Raw genomic sequence first — 18,101 nt, 5'->3', positions numbered from 1 at the left:
ATATCGTGCAAGTGTATGGATGTTAAGATTTAGTAGTGTGGGTGTTTTGGTGTGTGGATGCAAAAGTGTGGACATTCAAGCATGCACAAAATGCACATGTGTGGCCCTTGAAAGAGTGTAAATAGATATACATATAAGGATGGTCAAAAAGCACACCTGTATGTGTTTCCCTTAGTTATTGTGATTGCTACTATGCATGTGTATAAATGAATAAATATGCATAGCATGTGTATTTCTCAAGCCTCTATTTTCAAAATGAACTTTCCTACTCTAAATTACTCTTTTCTAGTTCAACTTTGCAGATGTCTAGAAAACAATTCTATCATAAGAAAGCATCCCTCCGTCTGATTATGTTGAATCTGGTTTAGGTGTTTGGACTCCGATCTATCTGCAAATATCATGAAAATAATTCTATCACAAGAAACCATCCCACTAGATGATTACATTTGTGGCTTGGGTGTTTATTCCAATCTATGTATATATAAATCAAAGTTTGTGTTAAAATATGGTTAATCGATATATATATATATATATATATATATATATATATATATATATATATATATATATATATATATATATATATGGGCACCCCTTGGAATAACCCATGTGAATACATGTTTCATGTATGCATGCACATTTGTTGTGTAGGTGGTACAAGTGCGATAAGAACATACACACAAGTAATGTGGCTTTATATCAGTGGACATGTAATCCATGGTTACCGTGGTTTAAATCAACATGTTACCCACTCAAAATTCTTGTTACTTACAATGCACATACACATTATTGCACAATGCCATCAATAATGCATTGTTGAGTTTAGCATTTGTACTACCTAGACAATGTTATAGGCCTGCCGACCTCCTTGACCAGCACAAACTATTTATTTCTACCTTTGAATTTTAAAGCACTATGGCATTTAAACTTCGGGTAATGAGGTAAGATCAAAAAAGCTACACTAAATAAATAAAGGGAAATTGGAATATGGCACAAAATAGGTCATTGGAGAGAAACATCGGAAAAATAATAAATCTCTCTCCCTCTATCTTTCTCTCATGAAAGCAACAAAAGCATAAGAAATTATGAAAACCAATATCAATTAAAACAAAGGAAGAAAGGCATTTGCACCTATGTTTGGCACCAATAGAGAGAGAGAGAGAGAGAGAGAGAGAGAGAGAGAGAGAGAGAGTGTGTGTGTGTGTGTGTGTGTGTGTGTGTGTGTGTGAGTGAGCGAGTGAGTTCATGATCGTTGCACTAGGGGCTCATGTAATGTATAGGATTTGGCTCGCCATGTTTCTTTGCAAGGATGAGTATATATGACCACTACATGCAATGGTGTCTCTAAACCTCACAATGTTGTTTATGTTGCTTTTCCTGCCAGCACCTCCTACTTTTTATACGTGCGCTTAGAAATAAAGAGTATACAGGATGAGAAGGCGAAGAAGTGCACAGGGCGAGGAGGTTTAGGAGCTTCAATGAGCTATAAAAGGACATTTGAATACTGCATGTCAGAGAGAGAAATAGATAGGCGTCACCACTCTTTATCATATTACCATCTACATTGCGCTCACCATAGCAGCTCTTGCTACCATGCACGTAGCCACGTTTATGAAGAGCCTGCTACCACGACATAGAAGCATGTGTCAGGGGGAGGGAGGGGGATGCTCAAGCAAAGGGGTGGCCTTGACTTCTAGCTGCTCTGAAATAGGCAGTGAGCAGATCCTCGCAACTACCCTGGGAAAGCGAAAGGATGGAGCTGATACTGGGGAGGGACGCAGAAGCTCAGGATGCCGCCACCCTCCGTCTCTCATTGATGACGTTGAGAAACTCCAAGAGGGATTTGATGGGAAGAAAGGAGAAAGAGGTGTGGCTCATGAAGGTGCCCACTTAACATGGAGCAAGATAGATCCAGAGTCCAGCAAAAACAGCCACCACAGAATGCTTGAATCCCAACACAGTATGTTTGAATCTCAATCGCGGCTATCTGCCCACTACCACCGCTACCAAATGATTAAAAACATGGCAGTGTGCCATCTAAGCTTAGGCTAAACAAAGACGCAGGTAAGATGTGAATGGCAATGACCATTGATTCAATGCCTCAAAAGAATCTAGGATTAGTGGTGAGAGAGAATAGACTCAACTACCCTGGCATGCGCTCAAAAAGAGAGAGAGAGAGAGAGAGAGAGAGGCTGCTCGTGGGCCGTATTGAAGATACCACTTCCCACTTAGGCTGGCTAGACACCAAGTAATGGATAGCCAACCCTCACCCAAAGTGTGGGCATGCAGTTTTTGAAACGAACATGGGCGTCATACCTTTACACACCAAATGGACACAGTTTGTAAAAAAATAAAAAGAAATAACCTTATAAATTTTTTGATTGGTTACAAATGCAAAAAGTGCACCCTTGTCCGCCACTTTACAAAGTGGGTAAGGGAGACTCCCCGTCCAAAAGTGGGTAGGGAGTTCACTTGTTTATCAAGTAAACAACAGGTCATGTCCTCTCTAGTGTGTAAAGGACTACAAACGTTGAACTCTTAAATCAGTGTTATGATTGGTTAAAGCTTACAAGTGGGATGATGTGTGAGTAGCGGAACGTTTAAGTCTTATTATCCGCAAAATAGAGGGACGTTCAAGAGCCATTGCAATTTGCTAGATATGGAGCAGCATTGGATAACATATATTTTTAATATATTAAGCATGCAGTCACAAAATAGATTATCAAGATTCATTGGCTAGAGTCTAGGCTAGCTACTACTGCAAGGATAGATGGATGACAACTCATGAGACGGCAAGCTATTGCACTGGTAGAGCTTGGTAGCAGGCTGCTGGGGAAATCGCCACTATCGCCATTGCAGGCTCTTGACTCTAGAGTTTGGACAGTGAAGAGTTGAATCGACAGATGACGCCGATCGGCCTCCTCTATGCGTACAGGACTGAGGATTGGACTGCAGTCTGGACTCTGCAACTTGAAAGTTCTAAAACTTCCTAGTCCTCCAAGCTCGCGAGTCACACCTCCAAGCTCCAGCATGGAGACCTCAGGCCAGTGACCAATAGGCCACACTAGTTAAAACTTAAGACCCATAATCAAAACAATTGTTGTGACCACTGACCAGTCATTGATTTCTCTACCACTACTTGTTGTAGTTTTTGAATTAGATAGGGTACCCTTGAAGCTCGGATGTTTAAGATGCCCATTGCAATATCTATTCCCTTGAAGCCATAATTCAAGCTAGGAATAGGATGGGGTGAAATTCATTTTTGTAAAAGTAAAAGTTGGTCTCTCTTTGAATGGAATGAATAAATGTTCTAATCGTTTTGCTTACGAGTCTTAACTAATGTGGCCTCTTCCAAAGTTCCTAGCCATTAATTCAATGGTCAGTGGCAAATGCAATTCTCTAGCTAGCTAGAGAGAGAGAGAGAGAGAGAGAGAGAGAGAGAGAGAGAGAGAGGCTTTTTGATAAGGGTAATGTTGGTACTAGGTAGCACAATCGCTAGAATGGATACTAGATTGGTAAAGTGCACCATGGTCCATATGGAAATGGAAAGTTTCTAAGTCCTTAGAGCTAAGGAGCTGTAGATCACTTTCTAGGATTGTTAGAGCAATCTAAAAACTTTTTATTCTAACCACAAGCATATGTGTAAAGATAAACATCTTTCTATACTTAGAAACACTTTGACCCTTACTAAATATCTCCCTTAGATTCCTTAGTATACATAGCATGTTTAAAGTAAGTATTTCCTATATAGAGTGGTCATTCTAAGTGGATTGAAATATTTACTCTATAAAGTGCTTGTTCTATATAAATGTTTAAAGTTTTGAGTTTGTTAAACAACTCATAAATGCAAAGTATAAGAAAAAATTTCACATGGTTACGAACACAAGAAAATTCTTACTATAGGAACATTTTGACTATACATAAGTTGGAAAATTATGCAAAAGTAATGTCATGTTACATTCTACATGTAAACTAATTCATGAGTTTAGAAAATAGGTCAAACTAATCACATGGTAGTTCAAATCCCAAGCTAGTTATGAGCCCCATCATCATGATATTAAACCTCATTTATCTTCATGGTGGGACCTCAACAATAGGCTAAAAGGTTTGCAAGTAATAAACCTTTGAACTTTATTTACACTTATCGACAAGGATACCCTCATGTCTCTTTTGTTTGTCTTTCCTTTATAAAAAGAAGAATAGGGCTTGTGATTTTGATTTGGCAAATGAATAAGATTATTTTTATTCTTCACTTTTTATACATGTTGTTGGATGTTGAAAGCTCATGATATTATTGTTATTGATAGCCATTAGCTACATTTGGGATTATGGCCTTTTCAACAAGAATTGGTCGTTCCAAAAAGGATTCTCCAACAATTAAGCCTCTCAATAGCTTTTATGAGAAAGAGAAAGTCAAGAGAGGATGTGCCTACTAGTAGTGCGGACACTACAAGATATAGGCCTTATACCGACGTTAAAAGTGACGAAAATGTAAATTACAAAATTTGCCCTTGTCGTCGCAAAAAGCGTCATTATTGGCGATGCCATAGAACAGTTGGTATTAGCGACGTTATCAGCATCACTATTCCCGTCGGTATCAGCGTCGCATTTTTATGCGACACTAATACTGATGCGAATAGCAACGCTAATTGCGACGCTGATACCGATGCGAATAGTGATGTTAATAATGGCACTCTTCGACGCTAACAACGACGTAAATAACGACATGTGCATGTAAATTTGCGACGCTAATAGCAATAGTAACATGGAAAAAAAAAACTTGTGTGCTTTATTTGGGCCATACAAAATAGTTTTTGCATTGTGTATAATGCTTATGTAAACAAAAACAAAGTGTACTTAAATCATAATACTGATATATGAAATAAATATATTATTGTATAATGAAAGTGACTGGTACAACCATGACAAGATATCACTACTACATAGAAAATATCTACACAAATCAGGCGACCAAAAAAGAAGGGTGTGTGAGCTCCAAGGATCTAAGGGCGAGCTACATATCCTCGCCATCCAAAAGCTCTTCTCGCCACAAAGGAGCATCAAACGGACTTTGCAAAAAAAGCAACTATACATCAGTCCACCATACAATAATGTATTCTAATTAAACATTGTAACTACGGACAAGAAAGATGAGTGACTTACAGAGCCGCCGTCTCTATACAATCGGTCGATCAATGCAGTGAGACCATGCCTCTCCGCATATCGAGTCTCAAGGTCGATCGGATCATGATTTGTAATGGAGTGCTGCAAAGAAAATAAAATACTAGCTGTTAGAAACATGATTGTCAGTACAAAGGATATTGCAAAAAAATAAGCAAGCAAAACAAAAGAAAAACTTACAAAGTTCTCCAGATATGTCCTATGGCCGCCACTCCCAAGATGATGGACCACTCCGATCTCTAATCGTGACCTCGTTATCTCGCGTTGCTGACTCCAACGTCTTGGAGACTTTGTAGCCTCCTCCCTTAGTCGACGCCAATCATCCGCGTCTAGCCACTCGGGCTTTGCAACCCCACTCTTGAGTGCCTTGCATGCGTCCAATCATCTATGTGACATATATGCACGCATGTAGTCCATCATCCAGCCCGTAGAAAATCTATCTGCTATGGCTGGAACCGAAAACTCCTCATGCAAGGATGCTACTATGTAGTCCTTGCTCCCCTCCAGTATGTTTTTCCAATAATATAAGACGTGCTAAAAAACTTGGCACAACTCTCTCATGCGAGCCATCACCCTCCTCCCCTCATCATTCATGATGATGGCTCCTGACCTATCATCGACAAGATAGGCATATCCCTCTGGGGTATGCCTAAGATGGGTCCTCTCCCACCTACGTCCACGCTCATGGGCATATCCAAGAGACCCTTATACATCCAGTGTACTGATCGGGGTAGTATCTATCGGTGTAGCACCCATAGGGGTGCCACTGCACACAGTTGAGCAAAAGCTAGAGTAACTGGAGTAGACGTCTCCACAGGTGTGACAAATCTTGGAGGTGATGCAACTCCAGCAAAATGATGAGACGGAGACACCGCGTCTGTGCATCCACAACAACCACCTGAGCCATTTTCTCCCTAGAACCGCCACGAGAGCGAGGAGTCGCACATGTATCCCGTGCCGACCGTGGGCTCTCTGCCTTTGTATCTCTACAGCATCCCCCTGATCCTAAAGCACTCCCTCCCTCTGGCCCAAGTTTGGAGCATTGACCTCGTCTACTCAAAGCTGAAGCATCTGATCGCGCCGAAATAGATCTAATAGAGCGGCCTGACGATGTCCGAGACAGCTCTTGGTCCGCCATGTCTCTGAATCTCGCCATCTAATCTAGAGACATGCGCATGAAGATATCCTGCAACTCCTCATCGCTCATCCCTCAACTCATTCTGAAAAGGTCACCTACACAAACAAAAAATGATGTTAGCATAATCAATTTAAATCATACAAAGCACGGTAATATAAATCCTTAAAAAATCATCTCACTTAAAATACATATCTTATGTATCCTTATAAGCGATTAGTCAACGAATTGAGTAAGTGAATACTTTCTCGTTTCTTATTTTTTCTCTTCCTCCCCCTCTTTCATTTTCTTTAACGATCACGGCTACGACTACACTGAAGACCATGACCACGACTACGTCTACAACCACGACCACGGCCACGACCACCACGACCATTACCACTACCACTACAACCACGACCACGACCACGACCACGACCACGACCACTACGACCATGACCACTATGACCACGACCACGACTATAACCATGACCACAACCACGACTACGACCACCACGATTACAACCATGACCATGACCACGACCACTACGACTACAACTACGACTACCACGACCACGACCACGACCACGACCATGACTATGACTATGACCACATCTACCACTACCACTACCACTACCACTACCACTACCACTACCACTACCACTACCACTACCACGACTACGACCACTATAATAAACAAGAAAAAGAATGAAAAAAATAACTACTACTACTACTACAATAAATAAGAAAAAAAGAAAAAATAACTACTACTACAATAAAAAACAAGAAAACCAAACAACAATAAACAAGAAAAAAAATACTACTACAACAATACACAACAATAATTAATTTCATTTTCTCTCTTCCTCTCCCTCCCTTACCCTCTCCCTCTCTTTCTCTTTCCCTATCACGTTTAATATTTTTTCTCTTTTTTCTCTCTCCTCTCCCTCTCTCATTTTTTTCTCTCTCCTCTCCCTCTCTCATTTCCTTTTCTCTTTCTCTCCTCTCATTTTCTCTCTCTCCCTCACCCTCTCCCTCTCTTTCTCTCTTTCCTTATTATGTTTAGTGTATTTTCTCTCTCCTCTTCCTCTCTCATTTCCTTTTCTCTTTTCCTCTCCCTCTCTCATTTCCTCTCCCTGCGTCACCCTCTCCCTCTCTTTCTCTCTTTCCCTATTAGGTTTAATGTTTTTTCTCTCTTCTCTCCCTCTCTCATTTCCTTTTCTCTCTCTCTTTCTCTCTCGTTTCCTCTCCCTCCCTCACCCTCTCCCCCTCTTTCTCTCTTTCCCTATTAGGTATTGGGTTTTTTCTCTATTTTTCTCTCTCCTCTCTCTCTTTTATTTTTTTCTCTCTCCTCTCCCTCTCTCATTTCCTTTTCTCTCTTTCTCTCCCTCTCTCGTATGCACTCCCTCCCTCACCCTCTCCCTCTCTTTCTCTCTTTTCCTATCAGGTTTAATGTTTTTTCTCTGTTCTCTCCCTCTCTCATTTTTTTTCTCTTTCTCTCCCTCTCTCATTTCCTCTCCCTCTCTTTCTCTCTTTCCCTATTATGTTTAACTTCCTTTTGCTCTCTTCCTCTCCCTCTCTCATTTCTTCTCCCTCCCTCACCCTCTCCCTCTCTTTCTCTCTTTCCCTATTCTGTTTAATGTTTTTTCTCTCTTTTTCTCTCCCTCCCCCTCTCTTTCTCTCTCCCTCCCTCTCCCTCTCTCTCTCCCTCTCTCATTTCCCTATTATGTTTAATGTCTCCCTCCCTCTCCCTCTCTCATTTCCTCTCCCTCCCCTCTCTTTCTCTCTCCCTCTCTCTCCCTCTCCCATTTCCTCTCCCTCCCTCTCTCATTTCCTCTCCCTCCCTCTCCCTCTCCCTCTTTTTCTCTCTCATTTCCTCTCCCTCTCTCAATACACACGAATTATACCAAAAACAAGTAAAAGAGAGAGAGAAAACTCCCTCTCCCTCTCTCATTTTCTCTCCCTCTCCCTCTCCCTCTCTTTCTCTCTCTCTCTCCCTCTCCCTCTCTCATTTCCTCTCCCTCTCTCTCCCTCTCTCAATACACATGAATTATACCAAAAACAAGTAAAAGAGAGAGAAAAATCCCTCTCCTCTCTCATTTCCTCTCCCTCCCTCTCCCTCTCTCAATACACACGAATTATACCAAAAACAAGTAAAAGAGAGAGAAAAATCCCTCTCCCTCTCTCATTTTCTCTCCCTCCCCCTCTCTTTCTCTCTCCCTCCCTCTCCCTCTCCCTCCCTCTCCCTCTCCCTCTCTCATTTCCTTTTCCTCCCTCTCCCTCTCCCTCTCTTTCTCTCTCATTTCCTCTCCCTCTCTCAATACACACGAATTATACCAAAAACAAGTAAAAGAGAGAGAGAAAACACAAAAGCAAAGCAAGAATGGACAATGCACTCACCGTAAAGGCTCGAAGAAGGGTTTGGCGGCTCCTCTTCGCCCTCCATACACCTCCTCCTCTTCTTCGCGAACGGCGGCGGCGGTGGCGGTGAGAAGCCTTCTTTCTCTTTCTTTCTATGTTTCTCTCCCTCTCAGCAAGATGGTCGCTCTCCCTTTCGCTCTCTCTTTCATGAATGCGCGAAAAATGACGCGCCCAGGTTTCGGCCCGCATTTTTTTCCTCTAGGTACCATCACTATTTGCGTCGCTAATGGGTGTCGCTATAGCCTCATATCCTTGTAGTGGGACATTGATGTTCCACATGCAAGCTCTTACACATGTACACTTCCAACAAGAAATGTGAGTGTGGACATCAATGTGAGGTTACAAGATGAGAAAGATGGCAATGGCATGATGGAACAAAACATCAATGTAATGCAAAATATACAAGAAATTAGAGAGCAATACAAGACACATGTGGATGCAGTTTTGGACTATGAAGGATCCATTGCAAAAAAAAGCAAAGGACAAGCGTGTGTATCAAGAACATTGGAAAGTATACTTTCCATGGAGTTATGTCGTACATGATGAAGATGGAAAACAAAGAATGCATTTTAAGTTTAGCAATGTTTTTGCTAATGTTGGTAGCATAGTTCTTCAACGACCATCATAGGAGGTGCATGAAAAATCTAAAGAACATTCGAAAGCAAAGTTCTTATGGACAAAGAAAGAGCAAAGAATAACTTTACCCCTTGATACACATATGCAGATCATGGATCAAGCAGAGGTGGATAAAAGGGTTGCATGGATCAAGGTGTTGCTCCAAGTCATGTACTTCATTGATTAGGAATAAGCCACTTTTTGACTTTCTGAAGAATTTTGAAGAATTAGTATTTCTTAGGGCACCATATGTTCCCAGAATCAAGAAAGCTATGCATCATATCTTTCTTCAAGTTTAGCTCATATGTTTTTGGAGGTAGCATGCTGCAAATACTTGCACGAAAATGTAAAGGCAAAAATTAGTGAAAGCCCTTTTTATTCACTAATGGTGGATGAAAGCATAGATATGTCTAATGATCACCACATGATCATATGTATCACATATTTATGTGATAAGGGCAATGGACATGTATGCAATAGATTTGTTGCATTGTTAAAGACACAAAATGAAATAGCACAAGGATTGTATGATGGCCTTTCAGAGTTCTTACAAAGCTTTGGTTTACCAAAGTCAAAGCTTGTAGGATTTTCAATTGATGGATGTAGTGTAATGGTTATGCAAGAAAATGGTCTAGTAAACTGATTTTCTCGAGAGGTGCCACATTTTGTTGGGGTCCATTGTATAGCACATAGAGATGCATTGGATGCTAAGGATGGATTATCTACATTACCTATCTTTGAGGTAGTAGAGGTAGCAGCTCAAAAGTCTTACAAATGGTTAGTTTTTATAAGAGGAATGCAAAATTGAAAGATTTAACTGTTGAATTTGAGCTACTAGTTCATGAGCTTTTGAAGGTGCATGAGATCCATTGGCTCTCTAGAGGACAAGTGGTGAACAGGCTTGTAACACTTATATCGATTCTATTGCGCATATGGATGAGGAAAAGTGTAGAGTTAAATACAGTTTTCACCTCGTTTAAAATTCAATTTTTCCTTCATTTGTTAGTAAATGTGCTACACTATTTAAATCTTTTGAATAAAAAACCCCAAGTTGAGCAAGTAGACATTACTTCTATAGGAACTAATCTTATGGTTACTATAGATATTCTTGAGGTACACTTCTTACTGGGGGACTTTGGTCATGGGACATAATATCTCACAAAGTCTTATCAGCAGGTCAAAGATGGATATGTGTACTTTTCAATCAACAATGTAGAAGCTATGGAAAGGCACCATGTAAAGAATGGGATTAGAGGGTCTTACACGGGGATAGCACATGCGAATACCCGGTTACACAGATAGGGTATTTAAGGTGTACAAGGACCTGGTTAGGGTACCATTTGATAAATATACATCTGTCATTTCACCTTCTTCCCTGTCCTTCCATCGCTGCCAGCCATTTTCACTCTCCTCTTCTTGTCTTTCTCTCTCTTCAGCTAGTCTTTCTCTCTCTTCTCTCATCTTCTTTCTCTTTCTCTCTCCTCTCTGCAGTCTCTCCCTTCTCTCCTTCTCTCCTCCTAGGTCTCCTTCATTACAGTTGGTATCAGAGCTTAGGTATTTGGTCCCTTCTCCTTTCTCTTTTCTCACATCTAGTTCTATTTTTCAAAAAAAAAACTAGTCAGACAGGTACAGCATGGACAAGAGTTATAAGAAGCTTTAATGGAGTACCACAGGGTACTAGCAGCCTTTATTGGAGATCTCATAGGAGCTATGGCCAAGTTGGAGGTACTCAAGTCAAATTTAGCAACTCGTTTTCAACTTTGAAGTAAAGTTCTGGAGGTTCTTGGGTGAAGAAGACTCACATGACTTGAACTTGACTACAGTTATTTTCATTTGTGAGGAGCTCCCATGAATTCTCAGTCCAACGCATGAAGGGAGAAGCCTTCTTTGTTAGCTTCTTGGCCTTCTTGGTCTTCTTGTTTGCAGGAACAAAAGCAACCTCCACAGCAGCCATAGCTCGCAAACCAACTCAAAATGATTGTATTCTGTGATAGCTCGCAAAGCTGCCTGGATAGCTCCTTCATTGACAATGTCCCGTGCCTGATTACGCTTCTCTAAAGATTCATTGTCTTCCTAGTCCTCTCCCCATCCTCTGACGACCAGACTTCGTCAGTATCTTCAAACTGAGCTCCCAAAGATGCAGAGGGAGAAGATTCAATGGTCTAATCATCTGAAGATAACAAATCGTAAAATTGCTACGTGGTTCTGCCGTATACACAGGATCTGGTCTTGGCAATATGGCAGTGTTGTGGCCAATGGAATCATAGGCTAAAAGGGGAACAGAGCTTGACATAATATACATGCTTGACTCTCGAGATGCAGATGTCATGGGAGCAAGGGTTGAGCGACTGACAACATTACCAATGATGCACAGATTGGTGGTATGGAAGATGGCTAGAAGCAACATGTAACAGCAAGAAGTCTAAGCTCTTTTCCTCTTCATTTTTTATGCATGCAAAGCTGCAACACCTTCTGATTTTGCACCACTTCGGAAGTCCAAGAATAGCCTAGGGCTGCCCCCGTAAACCTCCCCTACTGAGATGGGGATGAATGCCAAGGAGCCGCAATGTTGTCGTTCAAGTCACAGGTAAAACTGATTCCATCTGCTTTGTCATTGATCACATTGGACGATATGGCCCGCAGAAGGAAATATTGTTCCCCGTAGACTTGGAGGCTGAAATCCTTCAAGTCAACTTGATAGAGATCATATACATTGGCATCTACTCTTTTTTTTCATCAATATAGATCCAAAGAATGTGGCACAATCTAGTGCTTACACATTGGTGATCAGCATTTGGCTTTGTAGCTCTGAAATGTAGTTGTATAGAGAATCACAGCATGTGGTCTTGGTGGGCGAAGGTCCACCACACGAGTCAACCACAGAAGAGGGGTCCCTGAACACTAGGGGACAAGCTTTGTTGACTTGACAACTATACAGATTCCGAAAAGCTGAGTTGGCTACCTCTGGACCAAGTTGACTTGCTAACCAGGCAAGCACTACACCCTAGCAATCATTCACCACTTGTTGTTGATTGTGGGCCGCTAAGCTACCACCACCATCTGCAAGAGAACTCATTATTCTAAAGGCCATCCATACATCAGTTTCATTGATCGCTTGTCCACACACTGGCTTGCAACATTCTTTCAAGGGATCGATAGATGTGCAAGCTGCCAACAGCTCATTCTTGCTTACTTCCTGCTCAAATTCTGTGACACTAGTGACAGGACATGAACCACCTGTAAAGTTCTCTGTGGCTTGACTGAGTATATCTTGGGAATAGTTTTATTTGCTCCCAGATCCACCAGAAAACCCATCACTTCGCTAAGGCACAAGTTTGCCGCTGTATTGTTTAGAACAAGAGAGCCAGTACCGCTGCTTAGTTGTCCTTGCATTACTCGTAGCAAGCTTTCAAACTAAGGATAGCATATAACATTGCCCACATACATGGCCAGGGGAGCCATACAATCTATGGCTGTCTTCTGGAGTATTTGGTTCAATGCTGAGATGTCCAGACTGCACAACCCTAAAGTTGGTAGGTCCATTTGGCACAACTGGATACAGTGGTGATGCAGGTAGCAAAGGAACCAAAGATTCAGGAGTTGCACTTGGCTCAAAGCTTGAAGGGAACAAGGCTGGGGTGTTGTAAGGTCCTTCAAGGAAGAAAGTAGATGGTTCAGGAGAAATCTCCAATGACACAACACCAACAGCTATGCATCTCATCAGCTGATAGAGCAACCATAAAAGAAGCAAACTCATGGTGTTTGTTGAGCTGCAGCAGCTCTCTCAGATCATGCGTGGAGCCATTTTGGGTGTAAGGGCATTGCTTGAGCTTGGAAAGGAAGGAAATTAGGGCGGAGGCTCCAATTTATTGGCAGCAGCAGTGCTCTTCTGCACTGGATTTATGACTTAAAGCTGCACAGAGGGGAAGCTTAATTGCACTTTTGTGTGTGATCTCCCTTTGTTATTGCAGGCACCTAACTTGCTGCTGCTGAAAAATGTGGAGTCAGAGGAGCCCAGCTGTGCTCCCACTAGATAAGAATACAGGAGCAAAAATTCTGTCAAAGGCAGGTTGAGTAACTGGCTGAACCAGACTGGTTGCAAGGAAGAGCAAATGATAGTGGCACATGCAATGGAGTGGATTTGACTGTAGATGATGAATTTATTGTATTGGCATATGCAATGGAGTTTGGGATGTCATGATAAGATAGTGTAATGCCTGTTGCATTTCAAAATTAAGGCTGCTTATTGATGTATATAAAAGCAGCTGGTAGACACTGCTACTGAGATCTTTGAGAGCTCGATAAAGAAGCAGCTGATGTGTGTCAGATAGTGACCATCTTGACTTCCTTGTTGATCAACTGGTGATGCAACTCTTGCAGTCATCTGCAACAGAATTAATGCAGCCGAGTTAATGCCACAGGGAGGTCCATTCTGGAGTCTGTAACCCCATTGGCAGGTTTACTAAATTGAACACTTGGAGGGAATTACAGTTACTTAGAGATGTGCTGTGAGGTCAGTTGGCCGGTGCTATGCTAAATCACATATGGGCAATTTTGATAACCAAAGTATTGTACAATATGACTTTGGGCAACACTTAGGCTGTGTACCTTGTCATGAGGGTGGATCATACTCCAATGGATTTGATCAGCAGTATGGCTATCATGGGCATCATGATTACGCTTACAAGCACTCCTTTATGCAGCAACATAGTTCTTATGCAAGTCATGATCATGGACATGTATCTGGTAGCTCATACAACATTGGTCAGCAGCATGCATATGGAGATTCTTATGCAATGCAGGAGCAGCAAGCAAGTGATTATGACCAATATCATCCCGATACCTATGCTCATGGACTTGCCAATCATCATACTTATGGTCAGCCTAGGATGCAAGGACACCATTGTAGTCATGTTGGATAGTCATCATGCAATCTTGGGCAGCATGTTGATGGGCAACAATATGGCCAAAGTTTTGATAATAGTCAACAGCAAATAGATGTATATGAGCAGCAGGGCTATTATCACCATATGCAGTATGGATAGTATGAATATCATTATAAGCAGCAGCCACATTGGTATGACCATTCATATGGACAGCATGAGCATTGTGGTCATGAGCATGGGCAGCCATCTGTTGTATATGAGCAGCAAGATGACTATGAGCAGCATGTCAGAACTATTACTCAGCTAACCGATGGTGATGAGCATGTGTGTAAATTTCTATCTAAGGCTAAACGCATTAGACACCTTACTAGTGATACGATACAGTAATTGCATGCTGCGGGCTTATGCTATCGATGTGCTAAGCCAATATCTTGTAAGCATCAAGCCACATGCAGGGAAAAGACTGCCAAAATACTCTTGGTATTAGAATATTATGATGCAAAGGATGGAGAAGATCTTGTTGAAGACCATTTTGGTATGGGTCCACGACAGGAACTTCAGTTCAAGAAAGATGATCATGGGCAGCATGTGGATTTGGATGATCATGACCCCATACAGAAGCTCCTTCAATCCACAGACCTGCAGTTTGAATGCTTGGACATTACTAAGAATACAGGGTCCATGAATATGCAGCACGTAGGGACTGATGCAGTAAACTTTTTAGCTTATGCAACCCCATATGTTGTTGACAACATCCAAGCGCATACCAAGCTTAATCATATGATCCTTATGGCAGACTCGATGCAACAGCTAGTGGTCCTGACCATTCTAGCTTTACTTGTGGATGGTAACCCAATACATGGAAAGGATAACCACTTTCCATTTGACCCTGGTGGCAGTGCAGAGACCCACGCTTGCATGGATGACCTATATGCTGGTACCACGTAGGTTATCCATTTGATCCCAGGGATTTTTTTTATTTTTTTTAAAGCTCTATCTTCTTCACACTCCCCCGGTGCAGTCCCCTCACCTTGAGGCGGCAACCTTGGCTGAAGGACAACTCGATTTGGGCATGTTTTGCAATAGACAGTCATTTTTTTTCGAACAGTTTTGGGCTTGCATTAATTGCACCCATGCATGACTTACCTGGGCTCAAAGTACACTCAACAAGCTTCGTTTTGACAAGCGCAATGTCACGTTTGGAGTTGCCCATGGCAAATATTTTGCTGGGCTGAAAGTACACTCAACGAGCTTCGTTTTAACATGCAGAACGTCTCGTTTGGAGTTTCCCATGGTAAGTTATGATTAGTTTTCCACTACAGGCCTGTTCGGGACAGCATGCTGTCCGATGTTGCCCAGCCCTTCTTATTTGGAATTGGTGCCTATCTTTGTACCGAGTTACCTTCTTCCCTCATGCTCACACTGCATACATGCTCATAGGCCACCATTCCACAAGATTCCCCCCCAATCCCCTTCCCCCCCACCCAGCCATACCAATACGTCCTCTTTTTGTTTTTTAGGGCAAAAACGTTCCAGGTCGAGATGGAACGTAAAGAATGGGATTAAAGGGTCTTACACGGAGTTAACACGGGGATAGCACATGCGAATACCCGATTACATGGATGGGGTATTTAAGATGTACAAGGACCTGGTTAGGGTACCATTTGATAAAATATACATATGTCCTTTCACCTTCTTTACCTTCTTCCCTGTCCTTCCATGGCTGCCAACCATTTCTCTCTCCTCTTCTTGACTTTCTCTCTCTTCAGCTAGTCTTTCTCTCTCTTCTCTCATCTTCTTCATCTTTCTCTCTTCTCTCTGCAGTCTCTCCCTTCTCTCCTTCTCTCTCCTAGGTCTCCTTCATTACACACTATCTTCATAACAACCACTTGGTACCTAAGGATAATTGTGTGTAGTTGGTGACTTGGGAGATCAAAGATGGATATGTGTACTTTTCAATCAACAATGTAGGAGCTACGAAAAGGCACCATCTTCATAACAACCAAGTGGGACGTAAGGATAATTGTGTGCAATTGGTGACTTGGGATAATTACATTCAAAATTGACAAGCAATTTGTATAGAAGGTTATATTTGCACTATATGCAAGGTTTGTTGATATAAAGTTGTTTGAGGCTATAAAGAAACTTAGTCCAAAGGATTATCCACATGATGTTTGTGGATGCTTTACAATGGGTGTAATATGGATAGATGCCTAAATAGAAAAGTTTGGGACACTTGTTGATGTTGATGCATACAAGGTTGAGTATGGAGACTTCATGGTGAAGTTAAAAAGAACATGTCCAAGGCAAAGTATGCATGCTTCTTGGCAATTATGTGGGCATAATATTGAGTTTGATCAAGCCTTTCTAGAGATGAAAAAGTTATGGCGTGCGTGCTTGGTCATTGTTGCAAGCATGGTTGATTGTGAGAGAGGTTTCTCCAAAATGAATCATATCAAGTGCAATGATTGCAATAGATTGTCACTCAAGAGCTTGAATCAACTCATGTTACGTTCATACAACGGTGCTAAGGTCCAACAAATGTTGATTAGGATGCTATCTATACTATATGGGATGGATTAAAAGCTCATCACAACGTTAATGTGGTAGCAACAAAGTTGATATATGAAAGTGTAAATAATGGTGTACTTTGATTGTATTGCTATTTCATTTGAGACTATGGATTAAAAGCTCATCACAACGTTAATGTGTTAGCATCAAAGTTGAGATATGAAAGTATAAATAATGGTGTGCTTTGATTGTATTGCTATTTCATTTGAGACTATGGATGATTATAGAGCTATCTTGTTGCCTTTCTAGACTATCTTAATTGATTGAGCTTTAGTCTCAACATGGCATTGCAATTTTATAATTTTTTAATACTTAAATAATTACTCACATGTAGTACTAAGTTTTAAATATTCTATTATCGTATCATGTCGATATTAGATTTTTGTAAATTAATGGACACAAAAAACCAACAAGATGGCTTATATAAATATCATAGTTATTTTAAAAAAACTCTCAAATACTATTCTATTAGCTAGAAATGCAAATTTTAGAATGCATGTCTATCAAAGGTCCAAATTTTGAAAAAACCCTTCCCCACATGAAAGACTCTTGTTCACAAGGCCTTCAATAGAAAAAACCTAGGGGACTTTCAAAAATGAACGATACCACCATTAGAGCCATACTTAGGTCAAAAGACTTGTAGAAGTCCAAGAAGTCAAGTTCGAGCAAAAGTGGTCAAGCTACTTGACTTGACCTGTTAAAAATTTGTGACTCCACCAAGTGAAGCTAGTCTCATTAAAATTAATGAGACTTCAAAGACTCAGCCCAAGTTTGGTGTAGCAACCAGATCACACACACACACACACACACTCTCTCTCTCTCTCTCTCTCTCTCTCTCTCTCTCTCTCGATAAAGCATTTCTCAACGTTGGATTTGCATGGTCCATACACGTTCTTACCCCTGTATGGCTGACATCTCCAATATATGTTCGCCAGTCTGCGTGTCATGGAGTTGAGAGAGAGAGGGGCCGCTCTCCGCCACACTATCTCTGTGCCAGTCCGCCGGGCTGCCTCTAAGCCCATATTCCGCCAGTCATCAGCAGGCTCTTCGCCTGTCCGCCTCTCTGTCAGGCTATCCGCCAGGCTCTCGCCACAAGCTCACTAGCTCGTTGCCTAGGCTCTCCGACTCTTCTGCTCTCTGCCAGGCTCTTTGGCTCTCCGACCAAGCTCAGCGGCTCTCCGCCTCTTTGCGAGGCTCTCTACCTTTCTGTCGGGCTTTGCACTTCTGCTCCAGGCTCGCCAGCTCTCCGCCAGTCTCATAGTCCGGTAATCAGGGGCCCGGAAGCTGTCTTCAAGCGTCATAGAGCCGCCCTT

At 41.7% G+C, this 18,101-nt stretch overlaps 1 pseudogene; it reads right to left on the bottom strand.

Annotated features, from left to right (window-relative positions):
* Positions 1 to 11,863: 11,863 nt before the first annotated feature.
* LOC148028991 (putative GPI-anchored protein At1g61900 pseudogene) lies at positions 11,864 to 13,147 on the bottom strand (annotated as a pseudogene).
* Positions 13,148 to 18,101: the final 4,954 nt, after the last annotated feature.

This window comes from Lygodium microphyllum, chromosome 11 (assembly GCF_053477565.2).
Source record: "Lygodium microphyllum isolate KBCC chromosome 11, Lygodium_microphyllum_v1.1.10, whole genome shotgun sequence".
Classification (NCBI taxonomy): domain Eukaryota; kingdom Viridiplantae; phylum Streptophyta; class Polypodiopsida; order Schizaeales; family Lygodiaceae; genus Lygodium; species Lygodium microphyllum.
This window is presented reverse-complemented; position numbering and strand designations above follow the sequence as displayed.